Source organism: Cynocephalus volans, chromosome 8 (assembly GCF_027409185.1).
Source record: "Cynocephalus volans isolate mCynVol1 chromosome 8, mCynVol1.pri, whole genome shotgun sequence".
Taxonomy (NCBI): Eukaryota; Metazoa; Chordata; class Mammalia; order Dermoptera; family Cynocephalidae; genus Cynocephalus; species Cynocephalus volans.
This window is the reverse complement of record NC_084467.1, coordinates 101,931,487-101,954,059: the sequence shown is the minus strand read 5'-3', so window position 1 is coordinate 101,954,059 and position 22,573 is coordinate 101,931,487. Positions and strand designations below refer to the sequence as shown.

The 22,573-nt window shown below is 44.5% G+C and overlaps 1 protein-coding gene across 1 annotated transcript in view; it reads left to right on the top strand.

The window, feature by feature from the left end:
• Positions 1-22,573, top strand: part of NGF (nerve growth factor) — a 50,651-nt gene that overhangs the window by 27,186 nt on the left and 892 nt on the right. Inside the window, exon 2 of the mRNA XM_063106480.1 lies at positions 15,291-15,414. The gene's annotated coding sequence lies outside the window, so the exon portion shown is untranslated. The remainder of the gene's footprint in view (positions 1-15,290; positions 15,415-22,573) is intronic.

The following is a 22,573-nucleotide window of genomic DNA, read 5'->3' as shown; positions in this document are numbered from 1 at the left end:
CACTCACAAGCATTGCCCTTATTCTTATTGTCTTCACAGTTTTCATATTTAATGTCATGCATAGAAGTTCTTGAAGAAGATTTTCCACAAAGTGACTACTAATTAACTATCCCTTTATTGAAGAACACTTGGCTTCTGATTTTGCAATTATAAATCATTTAGTAGGGAAAAAAAAGTCATGAGTATAGCTTTTTCCCTCTCGGGATCATTTTCTTTGGATAAAATCTCAAAACTGGGATTAGTAGGGAAAAATGATGACTATTACTACAGTTTTAAATATATTGTCAAATTATTTAAAAATACATTATTCTGATTATAAAAGCTATTCATGACTTATTACAAAATATTTAGAAAATACAGAAAAGGGTAAAGAATAAACAAAAATCACCCATAATCCTTTCATTCAACTACTTCTGACATTTACTGTATTTCCTTCCAGTCTTTTTTCGCTTGTATCTGTCTTTAATATATGCAATTATCTAGCTAAAATTAGTTTGATTATATATTTAATACATACAATTATCTATCTAAAATTAGTTTTGTTATAATATTGTCAAGACTTGGCTTTCTAAATGAGCAGTTGCATGGTGGTACTTGCCTAAGGCAGTCAGGTGAATAATTCTAGCCAGCAGAATGAAGGGTCTTGGGAAGTGCAGAGGACGGCTCAGGGCTACCTGACACTTCCATACACTCAGCGGCCTTCCCCACATCACGCTGATAAAGGCTGCGTGTCTGCCCCTGCCAGCCGGACTCTCTTCTCTAGCGTTCCTCTCAAATGGAAACTGGTGGATCTCATGCAGGGGCTGCATGCTAAAGTCAGTGTATAAAAGGTCTGTGAAGTGTAGTCAAATTTACCTTCTAAAACCCCGTAGGAAGGCCCCACATTGGAGAACAATGTCGTGCCTCTCCGTAAGTCCAACCAGCTAGTGTTTCCTCCAGTGTAGGAACAGGTTACTGTCTCTTTAGTTGAGCACCAGATGAAGTAGTTGGCTGGCAAAGGGGCCATATTGTTTTAAAAATACAAATCGTTAACATCAATATCACTCAGAATGGAAGTTCAATGGGAACCCACTCTGACTGCAGAATGGTACATTGGAGACTCTTCCCCACACACGCATTTGGTGGAGTGGCACGAGGAATCACCCTCGCTGTTTACATTCCTTCTCTTCTTTCACGTCCTTCCCTCTTTCCTTTTCCCTGCCTTTCTCTCTCTCCCTCCCTTCCCTCCCTCTTTTTCTTTTTTTGATTTCATTTACTTGAATCTACACAAGTTTAATGCTCCTATAACAAGAGGCCATTATTGTTGAGTGTCCTGACTCAAACACTGCTCATGACGGAACACTACCACAACTGGCAGCCCATTTCTTTTGTTAAATATCTTTAGAAACCTCATGTCGAGGTAGCACCTGCCTCTCTTCCATTCCACCCGCTCATCCCAATTGTGTCTTCTGGAACGATGGACAGCAGTTCTTCTCCCACTCCCTGTGAGAGTTCTGCTGAATTTGTAGCATCCCTACCTCATCCGACCGTTTGTGTTGTGGGGTGGTTTCCAGATGCCACACCTTCCTGGTTTGCCTTTGACACTTGCTGCAGGGGAAGAGAAGGGCTGAGGGTCTGAGGCAGAGCCTGTGGGTTCCCTCAGCCTGTTCACTGGCCAACTGAGCAGTAGGGACAGGGAATGGCAGTGGCACAGAGGATTGTGGAAACACGTACCCAAGACAGCCTCTCTGCAGCCCCAGCCGCCTGCAGCCCAGATTTAGAGACGGCACCTGGTAAAGCAGTGATGCAAACCCAGTGTGAAATCCAAGTACATCATCATCTATCTGTGTTTGGATTTGGTTTGGTGTTTTATTAATGACAGAGGATGTGATTAAACAAACTCTACACTGTAACTAACTCCAGCTGGATCCAAGCATCAGTGGGAAACCCCAATTCCCCTGATGTTGTCCTTTTGTCCTTTCCAGTCATGATTTCTTTTCCAAGGCATTTTCTCTGAATCTGATAATGGTGAGGTCACACAATCTCATTTTTTTAAGGGCGAGTCTGGCACGCCCAGCTCAGCCACCCTGTGATAACGGACTTTTGTGGGGGAGATGCTGTGAGCGAGCCCTGGGATGTGGCCTTGTCCTAACCCATGGGATGAAATCACTGTATCACTCCGCCAAGGCAATGTTATGATTGGTTTTGGGCTCAGATTTGGAATTTGTCTGGCAGAAATGATATTATAATACATTGTTAATTGAAACATCTCAGGATTATTTTGTAAGGTTACCAGAAGCCAGTCCAATGAAATTTTGGTTCTTCTGGTGAAAGGCTATGATTACCTTTTCCCTAGGTAATCCAGGACTCACATCTCATCAGCACGGGCTGAGGACTGTAGGTCTGCTTGTGATTTGTGTAGTGATCGCTTCCTCCTCATGAGAGCTGAGGTGGAGGTCATCTTTTAAGTCTCCTGTCAGCCTCTGCCTCTCTCTCCTCTCTCGCTGTTTCTCTGCTCCCTCTCTCCAGCTACCCTCCCTCTGGATCTCCCTCTGCCTTTGCTTTGCCCACTCCCCTCTGTCGCTTTCTTGCCCTCCCTCTCCCCTCTCCCTCGCTGTCCTTGCTGTCTTTCTCCTCCTCCCTTCTCTCAGTTGCATCTTACTATAGCTCCATCTTTCTTTCTCTACTCTTTCAGTTTTCCTTTATGATGACATCAGATTTCCTAAGGGTAGGGCAGATCGCAGCTCACTTCGCTTGCCCCAGCACCCACAGGTGGTGGGTGGTCCAACTCCGTCTGTTCAGGACTCATCCATTCCTACCACAACACTCATCAAGCTCCAAGCTGATGAGAAAAGAAATAGGCATTTCTCTCTCTGTCCCTGACCTGGGCTCAGCCCCAGGCTGGCCCCTAATTGGAATCAGCAGATCTAGCACCAGGGCCAGGGCCATCACCAGTGCCAGCATTAGTCAGATCCCCCATGGTGCCCAGTGGTGAGGACAGGGCCAAGATGCATAATTAATGGCCAGTGTGTGCCCTTCTGATGTGTCTGCCAAAATGTCACTGTTACCCTGTAGGTGACAGCCATTGCTCACTGGTGAAAAGCCTTCTGATTTGCACCTTCACATTCACTATTCTTGAGAAGCTAAAAGAAGACAGTGGCCCTGTCTCTTTTGAAGAGAGGTTTTAACAGCAATAGGCTGGTGGGTTAGAGGAACTTCCAGATTTTCACCCCAGAGCTTGAAGTGAAAACCACCAATCTGCTGTAAACATAGCAGCATGATTCCTAGTATTAAACCATCTCCTCAATTCACTATGGCAAATCAGAAGGAGGTGCTTTCTCTTCTGGCCGGGTGGCCAGTCTGTTTTTCAGAGTGTGAGATTCTCATTCTTCTAGGAAAAGGACATTTCACGTGCTAACAATGAAGGCAAGTGTGTCTGCCCAAAGGGAAAAAAAATCAAAGGTAACTCAACCTCCTTTTCTTTGCTTTGTGCTGAGAACATGAAGCCTGAACAATTGTATCCTGATTGAGTAATTCACAAGTATTCTGGGAACAGAAGTCAGCAATGCACAAATTGAATCCACTTCTGAATGATCGTCCACCAAGGACTCTTGACATTCGATCTCCTTGCATTTCTCTTCAGTGTTTATTTCTTCCCAGTCCGTCCCTCAAACCAAAGTCATTGTGTGGTAATTTCTTGTTTTAGAAAGTGACAAACAGAGCAGGCCGAGAAAACACTGTATGTTTTGGACTAAAAATGAAATCATTAGGGTGAGTTTCTATTCTTGTCGACTGGAATTTTACTCTGGTTCTGATTAAGCTCAACAAAGATATTATATTTGATGCTTTCCTGTAAATGTATGAGATGGTTTGCTATTGCATGTCCATGAATGGAAATATTAACAGACTCCACTTGGCTCCATCAGTCTCTGGCTTGGTCTTCACACCCAAAAATCCAACCAACAGAGAGTCACATCTCCAGCGCAGCGTGAGTAGTTTCTGTCTATCCTGTGGTTTTTTCTCCAGAGTCTCAGAATTAAGACTAAATCCTATCCAGAAAATGTATGAGTAAATAGAATAGTAACATTCTAATTTCTATAAATTGCTCAGTACTCTACATTATTCCTATCATAGAAGCAGAAATCAACCCTCAATGTAAAACTCAGAGGACAAAACTGTTGCCCCCTTGCTTTTTCGTTGGCTGGCTGGTACAGGAATCAAACTCTGGATCTTGGTATTGTCAGCACCGTGCTCTAACCAAATGAGCTGTCAGCCTCCTGTTGCACCTCTGAATGGTCAGATTCATGAGCAGTGCTGAGTAGAATAAAGAAGAGTAGTCTGCAGAGCAAGAGAGCTGGGCTCTTGTCCATCACACCATCTGCTAAGTAACCTTGTATGTAAAAAGGCAGCAAATATATAGAAAGCCCTCAGTATAGCGTCTGGCACATCATACACAATAAATGTTACTTATTGTTAGTGTCAGTAGTTGTATTCTCTTCTAACCCACAGTTTACACTAATGAAGTACTTATATTTTAACAGATCACATTACATTGCATTTAATTTTATTCCTAAAATATAGGTAATTCTGTTCTTATCAATACCTCTCATATGGCCCGAGCAATAGGCCTAAGGGCACTCTTTTGGGAATTTCTTTTCTATCCCTGCCCTCTCTCCCCACTAGCTCAAACTCCCAATTTTGTCATACTCACCCTAGAGACCCAGAAAGAAGGAGCCCACTCAGTCTGAACAAGTGGCTGAGGAAGAAGCCTGCTGTCAGGCCTCCTCCTGGGACAGCTGGCCAGCCACTTCTTCCACTGGGTTGGAAGGGCCGGTAGAGAGCTATACCCAGGACCTGTTCTTTAACTCGCAGGGAACTCTCCTATTACACGTGACAGCCAATTACTGCCACGGAATTGGACTAACCAGAGGAGTACCTCCTTCTGGGAGGAGAATGGGGGAGAGGTCAGGGAGAACATTTCCTCTCTGCAGAGGCCCAAGCACGAAGTCCACTCATCTTCAGATGTCTGCAAAAATTGTGCGCTTATCTTTAATAGGTTGCACCAGGCAAGTGGAAGAACCTGCCTCATTTTGGAGGACCAAGGTACACATTTCCTTTTAAAGTATGTATGTATGTGTGTCCATGTATCTATAAGAGGGGTCTTCAAAAACTTCATGGAAATATTCATATTATCTGTTAATTCCATTTTTCCACAAACTTTTTGAAGTACCCTTATGTATAAGTGTCCTTGTAATAGTTACAAATATTACTCTTTTGAGATAATTCTAAGATTTATCAAGGTCTCATCTGAAAAATGTTGTCATCTACATTATTGGAAGTACAAAGTTAACAACAACAAAAAAATTTCAGGAGAAAGAAAAAAAAGTTTCCAGAATGAGTGCTGGAAAATAGATAGTATAATAGAATACAAGTGTGTGGGAAATCAGGAATATTGATTTCTAGAAACAGCTCTGTTCACCACTCAGTTGGGAGTTACATGGACTTAAACAATTTATTTAACTACTCTGGAAGAGACTAACTACCCTCCAGGTTTAGCTGGCTTCTGCCTCTTGGTGATTCTACCAATGGCCTAGGAGGAGCATTGGTCAGACATTCATTACTCCAAAAAGTTCTTTAATCCTTTGGAGGTGGTGGTGGTGGTGGTGATGATGATGGAGGTGATCATGGTGATGGTGACACTGATGATGGCGGTATTGATGATGGGGGTGGTAATAGTGATGGTAAAATGGTGGAGGTAGTGATGCTGGTGGTGGTGATGGGTGGTGACAGATGGTGATGGTGAGGAAGTGTGAGGGGTGGTGCTGGTGATGGAGGAGGTGGAGGTGGTGATGATGGTGGTGGTGGCCATGGTGGTGGAGGTGACAGTAGCAGTGGTAGTGGTTGTTGAAGATAACGCTGCCATGCTCTCTGGATATGAAAAAGAGACTGGATTAGTATAAAGCTGTGCTAGATTTGACAAGTGGGCAGAGGCAGGGGAAGTACTTAGGTCCTAGGACTGCTCTCTGCCCGTAACCACAACACATGCCCTTTGAGGCGATTCCTCTTTGGGGATCAATGAAGCCGAAGCAAACATGCTTAGACAGGCATGCACTGTTCTGATGGTTGTGAAGTTTTTGATTTTTATTTGTTGAGATTTTGTTTGTTTTATTTTAAAATTTTTATTGATTTTTGCTTTTTGTCCCCCCCCCCAATTTTGAATCTATAGTTTGAGTAAACATAGATTCAGCTCTGTGGAAAGAAGGAAATGCAGGAACAGTTAAAAAGAAAGCAGGGCTCAAAGTCCTGGACACAGATGGGTGGGCACAATGCAGGGAGATGACAGAGGGAGAGTCCCTCTTACACAAACTAAACCCACCTCTGCTTTAGACAGAGCTTGGAAATCTCAGAGGCCAATGCACAACCACACAGGATGGTAAGTGGACCTGGGACAAAGGCGAGAGCTGGGACTGCCCAGTGGCTGGGCCCAGGGGGAGTTGGGCGGTCAAACACCCTCCTTCGTGGGGACAAAGGGCGACACCGAGGTGCAGCTCCCTTCACAGACAGAAGCCTGGCGCTGGGAACTCGGCTGATTCACAGAGAAAGGAGTGAAATGCTACCAAATGGTTTTCATTATCATCGTGCAGTCTCCACCCTCATTCTGTGTGTGTGTGCTCTGCTGTTTTCCTTCCTTTTTTCATCTTTTCCGGGATTGTAACTAAACAATGAGGTGATTGCCATCCCAGTGTGGATTGCACAACATAACCAGCGGCTGGGTTGGAGCGTAGCCTTCTCCAAGGAAATTCTGGACAGGAAAAATAAGCAAGCTGGAAATAAGGAGGGGATTGTTTTGCACTACACCTGTGTCACTTTTTAGCACTTGTAATGAAAGGGGAACGAGGGTGTGCTGAGGAACGAAGATGTTTAGTTCCTCATCTGCGCACCTGTCAGCCCACCAACATGGTATTCTCCTTAAATAAAACGCCACATCACCAAAGTGAAAGGGAGTCTCACCCCGTTATCCAGGAATGTAAATTGGGACCACTTGCTATTTCCCAATATAATGTGAAATAATTTACTTTGGTTGAATAAACGGGAGCAGCTATTTGAAGTTTTCAATTCTGTTCAATAATCATTGATTAGGTGCCTATTCTGGGATAGCCCCATTGATAGCAATACACCTAAGACCTTAAGAAGTTAACAGTCCAACAGGTGCCTAACTTTGTCCCAAATCCCTGGATCACTGAACATAAATTTGGCCATGAGGATACCCTCCATCTTATATTGTCCTTGTGATTCACTTCCTCTGGTAGGCAGCAATTACCCCAAGCAAAGGTGCTGTTAACTTTACAGTGCCTGGCAAGTTTTAGTGGTAGCTAAAAATGACTGCACCCAGCCAAACCGCAGTCCTAGCTGGAGCAGCATCCCACCTCTGACTGCAACATGGCTGAAGAAAACGGATCATTTCGAAAACAAATGTTTCAGTTCGTTACTCAGCATCTTTGCTGGCAAATGATTGCAGATAATTGTCCTGCAGCTGCAGACTGAGTGTTGTACCGTCGCTCAGTTCCACTGAGCATGTGCAGGGCCAGCCATTCCAGTCACGCCTGAGACACAAAGCGACCACTGCTTCTTATCAGAGAGGGCCAGATCGCGGCATGGAATGGACACGAGGCATCACTTTCTGACTGCACCCAGCTCTGCCAGGAACTAGCTGCCTGATTTTGGCCAACTGTCTCTAATGTTATTAATATCAATAACTAATATTTACGTAGCACCAAATAGGTTCCAGGCACTGGGCTAAATGCTCATTCTATTTAATCTTCTCAATAACCCAATGTGGAAGGTATATTATTCTGATTTTTGAAAGGAATCACTGGAGTATGGAGAGGTTAAGTCACTTGCTAAGGGTCACACAGCTGAGAAGTGGTAGGGCTGAGACATAGGCAGTCCCAGGCCTCAGGGCCTCAGTTGGCCCACCTGTCAAGAAAAGCAAATAGACTGCATAGCCACCAGTGGTCCTTTACATCTCTAACAGTGTATAATTACGTAAAATAACATAATTATAAAGACTCTAAAATAAATGAGTTTTTATTTCTCTGAATCTTAAACATGCAAACTGTACCTCTTTAGAAGCAACAGGATGAGTGGCTGGTGTGTGTGTGGCTGGTGTGTGTGTGTGTGTGTGTGTGTGTGTGTGTGTGTGTGTGAGTGTGTGTGTGTGTGTGTGTGGTGACCGAGTGGGAAAAACTGTCTGCCATCATCTCTGGGATTTCTAATTACCCACAATGTTCTGGGTCTCCAGAGACAGATGTACTCTGTGGGTCTCTTGTTAGCTCTGGAGTGAATTTCCTCAGTGCAGAGTTTTTCTTTTGTTCATGTTGCCATGGTCAAATAAAGCCTGAAAGGAGAAACACTAGAAGATTGAGAATATTCTAAAATATAATTATATGAGAATCAAGTGACTTTAGAAGGGACAGCAGGTTTTCATCTCCCCTGACCTTTCCTCCTGAGAAAATGAAAGAGCTAGATGAAACTCCTTAACATAAACTCAAAAATGCCCATCAAATAGCCCTTCATTATAGTTAACCACCCCGATGGCATTCCAACATTCCCCATCAGGCATATATGTAATGCGTGGTAGGGCCCATCTGGGACTGGGATAGTTAAAGCTATGCAGGAAGTAGCTAAAACAGCACAAAGCCCCCTGACAAACACACACATGGAAATAAATCCATTTCCAGCTCTTATCTTAGCCTTGGGTTACCTAGGATTTACATGAACTGCATGCCTGGGCAAAGCTGGGCTCAGTTATCTTTTTATGCCTCGAGTTGGATTTTCTGGGTGTGAAGTCAGCAGACAAGCCAGGAAATGTCAGCACACAAGATTGAGGAAGCTCAAGATGCGGTGGCAGCTGTCACTCTAGAGCGGTGCGGAGTGGAAAAAGGCATCTGATGTTTCCCTGGGACTTGGTTTCCCCCATGATGTGTTTAATGCTGGTTACTTATGATCCATGTTTTCTTGGATGCAGGGTGGTTGAGGTGCAGCGATTTTTGCAGTGAAACTGAAGTCCAGCTGCTCAAACAGAAATGGCCTCATCTCATGGACACTTTAATGAGTAAGGGTGACATTTTACTGGAATCCTTACATTCAAGTCCCATGGCTCATCCCCTATCTCTCCTTACATGAAAAGATGCACTGCCTGCCTTTTTAAAAGCCCTAGAACCCTGTGTATCTGTTAAGCCAGGATTTTTCCCGGTCTCTTTCAGGGCTGTGGATCTGTAGCTTGTCTTAATTTCTGAAGTTACATCTGAATTGCATTATAGACTTATGTATTGTAACATTTCTTGACCTATTGCTTGGAAAACATACCACACACTGAGAGGAAAAGGCTAGCTCAAGAAGAGCTGAGGACATTTAATCCTATAAAGCAAATACAATAAAGGGCTTGGATCCAAGTTAACATTCACTGGCACCGTTTTGTTTTCATTCATGTATTCAGTCCCAGGTGGTCATCCAAGATCTGCCATGGGCTGAAGACCTGGATAGGTGCTATTATTACGGAACGTAAACTTTGACGGCAATCAACCTGAGAGTCTCCTTTGTTCCTAGTACTGCTGTCTACTCTGAGTCCCAAGTATGGGAACAACAAACCAGGGAAAGGCCAGAAGCATAGCTGAAATAGATCTTTTTCTTGTGGTTTAAGGATCAGCCAGTTGGAACCAAGGAGATGTTTTCTTAGGGTCGCAGAAAAGTTTGAAAAACTATTGGATTGTTTTTGGCACTCAAATGTAGATTACAGATATATCATTAGTATTACTGAGTTGATTGGCTATACTACAAGGACTGTTATTTAGCAGTACAGTTTTGCAAAAATATACTGCCCTCAACTCTGTAATAGAAGGCTGCTGTGTGTTTAGATGTTTCACCTTCTATCACATTAATGTTGTTGTAATTACCTATGGTATGTAAGCCTCTCTGTGGTGCTGGCCGTGACACCACACATGAGTTAGTCCAGTCAGGTCAACACCATGCAGATTGTGGCTGGCCACACACAATAGAAGGCCACTTTCATAGTGAATGCTCTTTGATTCTGAAGCTCAAGTTCATCCAGCTACAGTGGCTTCTTCCTTGAGCTGCCTGACTGGGGAAATGCTGAGGAGGGTTTTGTAATTTCCCCCAGAATCTTCCAAGGATCTATAGCACCATTTCTCCTCAAAGGAAAAGTGGCAAGGCACTTCAAAATTGTCCGTGCTGAGACTTTCAGTCAAGAAGAATAGCAGTTTTGTGGAACTTTAATGTCTCCCTAAGTCCTTGGTGCCAGATGCACTGTTTTCCTATTGGATGTGCCAAAACCACTAAATAGTAAAACACATCAAATCATCTCAAAATGGCCAAAATTGAATTTTTCCCCCCAAAAGAGCTCCTAGTCAGCAAACCTCATGGTTATATTCCATACTAGAAAACTTCTGATTAGACTAAAAATTAGGAAGGCAGACTCTCAACTTGAAAGATGTCAAATTCCTTTTCCCATTGTGTACAGGCTCAGAGTAAGAACTAACAGACAGAGGAGAGAATTAGGGGGAACAGTTACAGCAATGAAAATCACAGCCACAGCACCAACAATCATTATTATACCCTTAACAACGTGTTCTTAATTCCCAACATTCCTAGTGAGTTTTCCCAACTCACAGAACTCTACCAGGTGGAAATTAGGAGCGGGGAGGCTGCAACTTCCCTAGAATCTTTGATGTGTAAGCTGCTTTGGGGACTAGCCATTTGCTTTAGAGCACACAGGATGAGTGGTCCAAGAGGTCTTTTTGGTCAAGCATCCCCAAATCTTTGGTATTCAAAATGTCAGCAAATCGTCCTTGGATTTATTAATAATAAGCCACCTATAGGTCTAACACCAAAGAATATTTTAAGTGGCATACAAGTAGTAAAAAGAAAACCTTCCAATTCACAAATGCCAATTATATTTAGACAGTTAGGAGGTGGGGTGGCCAGAAGAGACAGCAACAGTATTCCCCAGAAAGTCTGCCAACAATATTCTCTCATGCCTTCTTATTGCCTGTAATGTGACCACATGTGCACATTATATTTTATGAGATATATTAATTTCTTGATAATTTCTCTTAATTCTAGCTCATCAAAGCCAAGCTTCCCATTTATCTTGTACAGCAGTGGCTCTCAACCCTGGCTTTACACAGGGATCACTTAGGGAGCTTTACAAAATCCTGATCCCCAGCAGCAGTCCAGACCAGTTAAATCATAATCTCTGGAAGGACACAGGTGGCAGGAGTTTGTAAAGCTCCTCAGGAGATTCCAATGTGTAGCCAAAGTTGAGAGCCACTGCCGTAGAGGACTGGTCGGGGGTGGAGGGGAGACAGCAGAAAGTGGGAACCAAAGAGGTAGATAGAATCTTCCCCAAAGTTCAAGCATGGAGGGCTTGGGGGGATGCTGACTGGCAGAGTTAGGTGTCAATAGCTGCAGCAGGCGCCCGTCACTCCCTGATAAATTACCAGCAGAGGCACAGTTTCTTAAACTATATATTGGTTGGATTTTGAACAACTCACCATTAATCTAAGCTTCTTGGCTGAAATGGACCAAAATATCATTGATACCTTAAGAAAGTAAAGGAGAGGGTGAGGCAATCCTCAACAGAGAAGGCCAGGCCAACAGACTCAACCTCAGAGGTTTTCAGAAGGACCCTTTCTCCCTCTAGCTCTCGCAGGACAGGCACAGAGATGGTTAGACAGAGTTTCTGGGGTGAAGGGTCCTGGAAGGATGGTCTAGAAGGGGGAAGGAGCCTGCCATGTGGAAAGTCACAGTCTACAGCAGTGGGCTACCTCAGGGACTGGATTCCTCACCCCATGGGGGCAGGAAGAGGGCCAGGGTGGAAGAACCTAAAGTAATGGTTCTTAAACTTAAGTGTACATCAGAATCACCTGCAGGGCTTATTAAATTATAGATTGTCACATTTCACTCCCAGAGTTTCTGATTCAATAGGTCTGTGGTGGAGCCCAAGAATTTGCATTTCTAACAAGTTCCGAGATATTTCTATGAACCTCACTTGAGAACCACTGCTTTCAGGCACAAAATCCAGGACAGGCCAAGAAGAGGTACACCAGACTTTAGTAGTATAAGAAGGAATAGAACATGGTCCTGAGATGAGCTGGGATTTATTTCTGTGCATTTATCAAAAGTGTGAGAGCTATCTAATTTCTGCTTAAGTGATTGCCCCATGAGAACAGACAGGGCTTTAAATATAGATATGCATTTGGGTTGTTTGTCCCTGATGTCTTTGCATTAGAAACTGGTAATATTTAAATTGGATTTAATTTTAGAGCCCCAGCCTTTACTAGCATAAGACTAAAAACAATGACAGCGATGTCTATGGAAATCATTTGGTGTTTCAGTATTCTGAACAGGGAATTTCCCTCTCCGGTAGCAAACTACCCATAACAAAATTGAATAAGAAAAATCCAAAAGCATAGGAGATGCTAGACTGGGTCTCTACTAAAGCAACCAGCCATCTAGATGAGATTGGGAAGGGACCCCGGCATGTACCAAGGTGGCTTGGGCCAGAAGATGCAGATCTAGGGCCAGGGAACCTATTATAGTTGGTCTACAGTCAATCCCCCAAGGAGGCTGATCTGCCTAGGAGCTGTGGAATTTCTAATTTAGACTGATCTTCTCTCTACTTCTAATCTTCTAGATTGGAAACCATCCTAGCTTGAGTGGAACAGAATATTTCCAGAGAGAGTCACTTTCTGGTCCCATAGGAAGCAATCACATGGGCAGGTCCCAGCAGTGAGATCTGCAAGTTCATTATCACCTGTTGATGGACAAGGCCCATCCCATACTCCTCTCACCTCCCCCACAGCTCTTGCTAAGCCATGTTGGACCACTAGCCAGTCCTTGGGCTCTAGGGCTCTGTGAGGCCTTTCTTTCCTTTCTTCCCTAATGAACTTCTATTCCTCCTTAAGAACTCTGCTCAGATGTTACCTCCTCTATAAACATATGTCTCTGACTAGTCTGACCAGGTAAAACCAACTCCGCCCTCCACTATGTTTCCATATCATGTCAAATATGCATTATACTTATCAATTGTACTTTAAATGCTTGTTCCTGTGCTTGTCTTTCCTCACCTCTAGATTATTTGCTCTACAAAGTTAAGTATTTTCTTATTGTTCTTTGTGTCCCTAGCACCTAACATAGTGACTGGCACAGGACCTGCAAGTTTAAGTGTTTAATTAATTAAATAAATGAATCCCAGTGTTGGGGGTGGGGGAAGCATTATTTAAGCATCCAGTAGGGATGCAGACTGGAAAACATTAACTGTCGTGGAATCACAGATGTTCAGAGCCAAAGGGGTCCTTTGGTGTCATCTGTGCCAGCTCCTCATCCTATGGAGGAGAAGCTCAGAGGTGCTTAAAGATGTTGGGTAGCTTACCCAAGAATCAGAGTGAATGGGATCAAGATCCAGGTCTGTGGGTTCCAGCCTTGTGACCGTCAGGTTTAGAAAAACAACCAGATGAAGGGTTTGTGGACTAGATGAGATCCTCTTTCCCATGAGTGGTAGGACCAGCAAATGCCCACCTCTTACTCTGAGGGATATTCCATCCTCCCTGTCTTGTGCCAAACCCAACCCTAAGAGAGCATGAAAATGTTCTTTGCCACAGAATCTAGCCTGTTTTAAGGGTATTTTAGGAAGCTTTCCTATCTAGGCCCGAACTTCAATTGAGTATTGAGAGGTTTTTCTGGTACTTTGAGGCATAAGGGCATGTTGAGCAGAGTGAGGAAGGAAGAGGAATGGAGACATTCCAGCCCTTAATTTCATGATTTATAGTAGCATGACAAGCACTCCAGAGGCCCTTTCTACCTCCCCTGTTCTGCAGCTCCTCTTTGTGATTGGGGGTTTGGGGAGCTGTGGTGGCTTCTCTGACATTTGCTTCCACAGCACAAGATGGGGGGGTGTTGCAGGAAGATAAGTAGTGGGGATCTACACTGGAAAAAGACATGATGAGGAGAGGGGATTTTGGAATTGGAAAGAGAGTATAGAAAGGAAGGATAAAGATGCCATTCTAGAACTTTTATTTGGGGGGCCCCCACCCTACAACAAATTCTTTGCTAGATATAATAGTTCATTCATTCATTCATAAATATGCCATGTCACTCTCTGCTAAAAGCCTTCCACCCCACTCCCTTCCTAGTGCCCTGAGAGTAAATCTTAGCTCCTTGCTATGGCCCTGCAGACCTGGCTCTTTCTATCTCTCCAACTCATTTTCTAGGTCTCTTCCCTTCATGCTCAGCAACTTTGACTTCTTTCTATCTCCAGGCCTTTGCACTTGCTGTTCCTCCTGCCTAAATGCTCTTTCCCCTATTTGTTCTTATCCTTCAGATCTCAACGTGAAGGTCACCTCTCAGAGAACTCTTCAGCGAGCACCCTGTAGATACCTTGTGTATTACACAAGACTATAAGATCCATTGAGGGTAGAGACCTTGTTTGACACACCTTGTTCATTGCTGTCTCCCCAGCACCAAGAACAGTGCTTCATACATAGTAGGTGCTCAGGAAATATTGTTAAATAAATGAATGATGCACCTGCATATATCGGGCTTATAGAAGTGAGAGGAAAATAGAAACCTTCCATTGTTTCTAGAAACTACAACCTAAAATCGAATAAAATTTTTTTCTTACTGTATCATCTGCATATTTGCAGTCTTACAATTTGACTTGCAGCATGGTTCTCTGAGATTCACGTCCTAGTTCTGTAAGAGCCCCATGTTGTCTATCAGGTGGTCAGCTTGTCTTCTGTGCCACCATCACACATCTGCATTTTCATCAAAGCACCAACTTGCTCTCGATTGTCAGGACTTTTTCTTCTGTACAATTTATCTTAGTTAGGCTGGTCCAGAGTTGGGTCTACTGCATCTGTGTATATGTAATGTACAGAATAATTTACATTTTGATGCTAGATTAGGGGTCTGCTGAAACAGGACTTTGGTGTAGGTCTGGAAGCACCTACACTAGGTATAAGATCAGCCATGGACAGGGTCCAGGCTGAAACCAAGAGCTTTGGCACAAGGGTGAGAGGCAGGCACCACTGCGGGCCCATGCAAGGCCAGCCCCTGGCAATTATGGTAGCTGGACTCTGGCTCCTTCCTGGTCACTGATGCTGGTAAAATCCCAGAACTGAGGGAAATAGGATTTGTCCTGTTGGCACATCCCTCCCCCTGCCTGGGCACAGGTACCATCTGCCGGGGAATGCCGTGAATTACTGTCTAATGCCAACTCTCCCCCTCCACAGAGTTCTGGCCCGTGGTCAAGCAGTCCAGGGGGCTGGATGGCATGCTGGACCCCAGCTCAGCTCAGCGTCCGGACCCAATAACGGCTTTTCCAAGGGAGCAGCTTTCTCTCCTGGCCACACTGAGGTAAGCGCCTGAGGGTCATCTTCCTTACTGGGATTCCTAGCTCTGAAGCTGCCAGGAGTGGGCCTCAAATGACAGGACAGCTAGAAATGGGCTCCAGGCTGAAGAAGGGAGTCGGATCCAACTGCTGGTCAGCGGGGCCTGGAATAGTTTGTAGAGAAGCAGCAAATGTGGACTCCCAGGAGAGGGTGTCCCTCATGTGCTCAGGCTGGCCCTGCAGCTTCTAGGACATGTCCCGAGGCTGAGCTTCATCGAGAGTCTAAAGTCACAGAACACACGGCCTTGAATAGACAGCATCAGTCAGACCCTCCACACAACTCTCTAGCCTGAAAGGTGGCCTTGGGAGATAGAAGGGCCACGGCCACTCTTCATGGTCTTGGCCCATGGAGTGGAGGGGAGGGGAAGAGCTCAGGTCGGGTCACAAGCAGGCCTGGCCCTGAGTTCTACCTCCACTCAGTGTGTGCCCGTGGTCGAGTTACTTAATCTTACTGCTTCTCTGCTTCCTCACCTGTAAAGTGGGAATAGTAAGGCCTGCCTCTTAGGTTTGTTGTATGGTTAATTAGACAATTATGCCCAATAAATGATAATAATAATTATTATCTCCCCTCACTTATTTTAAGATGTGTCTCTAAGAATTCAGCCCAGTAGATTCTACTCCCATTCCCGCAGCCAGCACACTTGTCCTGGAGGACACCGATAAATCCACAGGTGCCTGTACCTGCTGGTGCTTTCTGGCAGCATAGTTCTATCATGGGCACTTTAAGTGCTTTTGGATCAAGTCTACGTGATGCCCAGAAACCTGATAAACCAGATATAAAAATGTTTAAATGTTCCCTAGTATCTGGATTTGTGGTATCAGGAAGGTAAAACTCATAATCTGTTGAGTGGAATTTTCATTTTGATGTTGGGAATGAATGAGCACTCCCAGGACCTATCAATGGCAGTGTGAGTGCGACCTCAGGCCTGTCTCCTCTAAAAGGTGGCAAGGCTTAGCTACAGGCCAAGCGTCCACAGGCTGACCCTGCTGCTCACTAGCATAACCCAACTCTCCAAGGCTTGTTGCTCTTCTTTATACAGTTAAAGAATTGGGCTAGATTAGTGGTTCTCAAGATGTGGTCCCTAGACCAGCAGCATCAGCATCATCTGGGAACTTGTTAGAGATGTAGATTACTGTCCCTCACCCTAGACCTGCAAAATCAGAAATTCTGGGGTGGGGCCTAGTAGTCTGCAGTTTAACAAAGTGTCCAGGTGATTCTCAGGCCCTGAGGTTTAAGAACCTCTGACTGTAATCCCTGATGTCCCTTCCCAGCCATGCCTCTTCCCAATAAATATTGTCTGGGAGATGCTAGCAGAAGGACTGGATTTTATTCTGTCAGTGTCTTTCTCTGTTCAGCCCAGGACACTGTAGGGACACTTCCCTGGGGAGTTGAGGAGCCACAGAATTCCTCTCACACTCCACACAGGCTCCAGCAACCAAGAGTGCCTGAGTCTTCACAACTGAAGACAGCAGCCAGTTTACATTTAGATGGAGGCCGAGTGTAAAACAAGAAGTGACCCTTGACCCACTCTCAGAATGTGGCGAGTGAGACAGAGGAGGAGGCTGCATTTCTTCAGCCACAAGAATGTCCTCTCTCGCCAACAGTTAGTGACCCTGGTTCACCAATCCAATATCTAGCCCGAGAATCACTTACAACTCTTGGCACCTCTTTCTAAGGCAGGAATGATCTTACTCCCTTCTACAGCACACCCCCGCGGGCACCATTGCCAAGCCTGCCAGTGCCATCAGCCCTCTGAGCCACAAATATTTGGGCCAGTTGCTTATCTCTGTCCAGCAGCTTGATCACCTACTCAGGCAAAGCCAGAATCTGTATGAAGATCATTCACCTGGCGCAGGAAATTTCTCTTATTATTGGAGTGTGTGAACCATTGGAAATCCACAGAATATACCTCTGGCCCCAAGGAGAGCAAGAGGAATGGGCAGCCACTGGTAGCTGGATTTAAAGGCATCCTGACTCATCGCCCCACTTGCACTCATCTATCTTCCATTCCGAGTAGGAGCAGGACAAATAAGGACCATTCATACACCCAAACAAAACATGTTCCTTCACATGAGCCCCAAGTGTCTTTACCAGCTGATCATACAGAGGGCTGTCCTCTGTTTAGGAGCAAGGCTTCAAAGGTTGTTTTTTAAAATAAATAAATAGAACTCCTCCCCTGATTCACATCAACCAAGGAGAGAATGTTCTTTTCTAAACTACGCATTCTGTTGCACCCCCCTCTTTCATTCATTCTCTTTATATTTCTTGAGGACCTACTACATGCCAGGCATTGCACATGGCCCTAGAAATATTGAAGTGCAAATCACACAGCTTCTAAATATATTTTCTAGAATAGAAAATATACTAGTGTTGATTTCCATTCCTTTGGATATATACCCAGCCAACCTAAGTGTTCATTGACAGATGACTGGATAAGGAAAATGTGGTTTATATGCATAATGGAATACTACTCTGCTGTAAAAAAGAATGAAATTCTGCCACTTGCAGCAACATGGATAAGTCTGGAGAAAATTATGCTAAGTGAAATAAGCCAGACAAGGAAAGAGAAAAACCGCATGTTCTCACTCACAACTGGGTGCTAAGAAAGAAGGAAAGAAGAAAAGACCACAACAATATGCTGAACTTTCAGAAGGAGAGAACAAACCTAAGGATGCTAGAGATGGGGGGAGGGAAGGAGGGGTTTGGGGAGTGATAGTTTGGGTAAAAGGCATAAAGAAAAATCACAATTTGTAATAATGAATATGCTAATAATAAGTAATGGAAATTTTTTTAAAAAGAAAATACACTAGTTTTTTAAATCTACCTATGGTTTCTTTTTTTTGTTTGTTTTTTAAAGATGACCGGTAAGGGGATCTTAATCCTTGACTCGGTGTTGTCAGCACCACGCTCACCCAGTGAGCCAACCGGCCATCCCTATATAGAGATCTGAACCCTTGGCCTTGGTGTTATCAGCACCACACTCTTCCAAGTGAGCCATGGGCTGGCCCATTCTACCTATGATTTCTAAAAAGAGAAACTTTAAAAAAAAATTTTTAAGATTATAGGAACACACTGTTATTTGTAAATCAAATTTTTTTCAAAAAAATCTTTTTTGTCTAAAACCAAATGAGAGATGGTTTGAGACATTTCCAAATCTTGAAATGCAAATCTTCATTGTAATTAAATGTCACCAGGCACCAATTGGTATCCTGATAGTGAGTTGAGGAGGAGCATTAGTGGTTAAGAACTTCGTGAAGTCAGTTAAGTAGAACCAGCAGATGCTAAGCAGAGTAGAAAACTTAATCATTGCTTAAAATTAAAGAATGTCAGAGTTAGAAAATACCTTGAACATCACCACTCAGATGGAGAAGTTAAGGAACACAGATGGAGGACTTGTCCACACATTCACTGATTCTTAGAGGCAGAGCTCCCTGGGAGTGCTCGACCCCATGGAGGCAACGGAGGTGAGGACACTTTTCTGCCTGCAAGGAGTTTGCCCTCTCCAAGGGAGGATAGAGAACACAAGGCCAGCAGAGAGCATAAAGGAAATGCTGTAAGAGACGGAGAGAGTCTGTCTCCTTGGAATTAGGAAAAGCTCCCAGTGGAGATGGCATTGAAGTTGGATGTTGAAAGTCAACAGGAAGGATTCCAATGGAAAAGGCACAGGGAGGGCAGGGCAGCATGCCTGGTAGGGAGGATCTGAAGCAAAGGCAGTGGTGGGGAAGCACAGAGAAACTGACCCAGGAGTTCTGTGTTCCAGGAATGCAAACTATGTGAGGGAGAAGGGGAGGCAGGCCCAGGTGCCAGGCGGAGCAGTCCCTGCTGGCTCCCTAGACAAGGGGCTCATCACTGGCTCCATTGAGCGGGGTAATGTGGTCAGAGCAGTGCTTTAAGAAGCTAAACAGGGCAGCCAAGGATAGGAGGCATTGGAAGAAGTGGGTCCAGACAGCAGGTGGGAGACTGTTGCCTCAACCTGAACTAGGGGCACAGAGGTGAGAATGGAAAGGACAGTGTCAGAGATGCTACCACAGCAGAACCAGAAGGGCTGGGGGAAGGCCCAGGTGGAGGGCAGGGAGGAAAGAGCAGAGCTCAGGGATGAGCTGAGGTTTGGAGCTGGTAGATGAAGGAGTATTTCCAGTAACAGAAAAAGGAAAATTCAAAGAAGCACATTTAGGAGGATGGGGGAGAATGATCAACAGAGATAATAGCTGTGGAAGTACTTTGTAAATCATCAAGTGGTCGAGATTGGGGCTGCTGCCGTTGCATGCAGAGGAGGAAGAGGGGGAGATGATGGTCCTAATGAGGATTGTGAGTATGAAGATTTGTCTTTGGATGTCTTACATTTAAAGTGCCAACCTCCATGGAAAGTTGCCCTCAGGAAACTAGAGTTCAGAACCGGCTTCAAAAGAGCAGTTGGGCTGGAGACCCAGCTGTGGACATCAACTGCACAGAGATGACAATGGAATCCTTAGGAGAGGATGAGCTCACCACAGGAGAGACTGTAGAATGAGGTCATGGGGACAGGGAGCAGTACGTCCCTTATTTCCATCAAAACGCTGAACTTTGGATTTTTCTTCATTTCCCTATCCAAATTCTAACAAGTGTTACTAATTTGGATATAAAGGACTGAATTTCAGTTTTCTTTCTTCTTCCTTAATCTACCTGATGAGAGATATGTACTAAGAAAGAAATGAAGCAAAAGGAAAGGGTTTGAATTGGCTGCCAACTGAATCATCAATTCTGTAAGAGTTGGCTGGACATTGATCTGCAAGACCGTCAGCCAACAGAACCAGTGGTGGTCAAAAACCCAGATATGCCACCTCCTCCTTGGCATGGCTGGCTGGAGAATTGGAGCAAGCAGAGACATTCTTCAAAGTAACCAAAGAGAAAAGAATTTGGTGGTTTCCTTCTTTGTATCTCACCATAGAGCTATTTCCAGCTGAGTAAAGGCACAATATTGAAGAGAAGAATGCATTGCTTTAAAGCAGATGAGAAAAGCAGCATGTAGCCATATGTACAAAGTGTAAAAGAAACCTCTGGCCGCCCCCCTCTTTCATTCATTCTCTTTATATTTCTTGAGGACCTACTACATGCCAAGCATTGCACATGGCCCTAGAAATATTGACGTGCAAATCACACAGCTTCTAAAGCACTCTCAGGGAGACAGGCATGTAAATGATTATGCACAACAGTAGGAGAGGAGAGGTGATAGGGTCATGCACAAACTGTCATGGAAGACAAGGAAGGTGCATGCTGAGGGACAGAGTAACCAGCTACACAGGTGGATGAGACACAGCTCTGCCCTCTAGGACCTTACAGCCAGGGGGAAGTCAGGCTCAAAAACATCAACTGTCTTTCTTGCTTTAAAAGAAGCATGGTAGAAGTCAAGCAATATGTTATGAAAAGACACGATGGGGGTGCTCAGAGCGTGAATAGCCAGCAATAGAACTGAAGAAGACAAAGTCCTTGACTAGAAAAAGATCAAAATGATCCAGAATCAACACAGACTTTGAGAGCACTCCCTTAATCCTAACAACCACCTGGGAAATTGTGTTTATTGCCCCCCCCCCTTTTATCAATGAGGAAACTAGGTCTCAGAGAGATTGTGGCTTTCTTCTGCTAAAAGGTAGTCGAGCTAGCTTTCCAAAGAAAGTTTTCTAACCCCAGATCTAATGCAGAGTTCTTTTCATAACACTGACACATACACTCATATGTGCTCACACACATGCACATGCAAATATGCTATTCTGAAGTTCAGAATGGAAAGAGATCACTATTGATTGGACTGATTTGAGAAGGCTTTAAGGACTAGGTGATATCTGCACCAGCTGGAAAATGGGTAGGGGACAGAATGACCTGTGAGAATGGGAAGGAGAAATGGGAGAAAGGATAGAATTGGAAGTTTGGAGAACACGCTATAGGGATGTCTCTAATCCTACCAAGATCTAAGGAAGCTTCACAGAGGAGGTGATATTTCCTATTCATCTACAGGTGTGACCAGGAGCTCGACAGAAGCGGTGAAGGGCTCTCCAGAAACAGAGCTCCACCCACGATTGCTTGACCGAGGGGGTGGGAGAGGCGTGATTCCTAGGCAACTGCAGTGCAGTGTAAAGCCCTCTTGGAGACAGATTCATGCCAGTTGGTCTATACCTTCATTAAAAAAAAAAAAATAATGAAAAGAAAAGACAGGTTTAAGAATGAAAGAGAAAGGGAGGGAGGGAGGATGGATGGATGGAAGGGCAGCCTGGCTTAACAAGGGGTCAACTTTGGATTCTATTTCTGTTCCAGTTTTTATTTATGACTTTAGGCCTGTTAGTTAATTTTCTATGAATGACTTTCCTTTTCCTTGTATGCGAAAGGATAATAAATCCTCACCTAACTCACAGAGTAATGAGAAGTTTGAAGTGAACACAGTTGAAAAATGTGAAAACGTCACACAAAGAGGAACAGTTATCAGGATCATATTTATATGTGTGGGCTGGTGGCTGAATAGAGGCATGGACTAAGATGGCCCCAAAGCCACAAGTTTTTTGCCAAACATGATACTTTGTGGATTCATAAGGAAGATTTCAAGTCACCAGATCTTCGAGCTGACCCAGTGCTGTTGTCTGAAGGGGAGTATTCAGCACCGAAACGTGTCCCCAGCAGCTCTTCCCATTAAGCTGTTGGGCAGGACCAGCGCCGTCACATCCAAGACACAAGTGCTGGGGAGAGCTGTCAGATTCATCCCACCTGCCTCCCTGCTACACACATGCACACGTACCACCTTCCCTCAGCTGCCGCAAGCCAGCAGGCAGAGAACTCAAAGGATTCTGTGACTGGTGTCCCCAGTTCATACCAAGCTACTGGGCAGAATTGCAGGAGCTCTTTCCCTTCCTGGAAAAGTCCACCCTATAGATGGAGTAACCATACATCCAGATTATCTGATTCAGCCCTGGCTTGTGCCTATTGTCCCAGTGTAATCACTGCTAGCACCCCTTTCACTCTCAGAAGTGTCCCAGTTTGCATGATAAGTTCTAGGGTCTCCTTACCATAGACTACCAGGTCAAACCTCCTTGTGATCGTCTTGAGAAGCCAACTCTGAGGGATCCAGAAACTGCCTTTTGACAACCCTTAGTACTCTG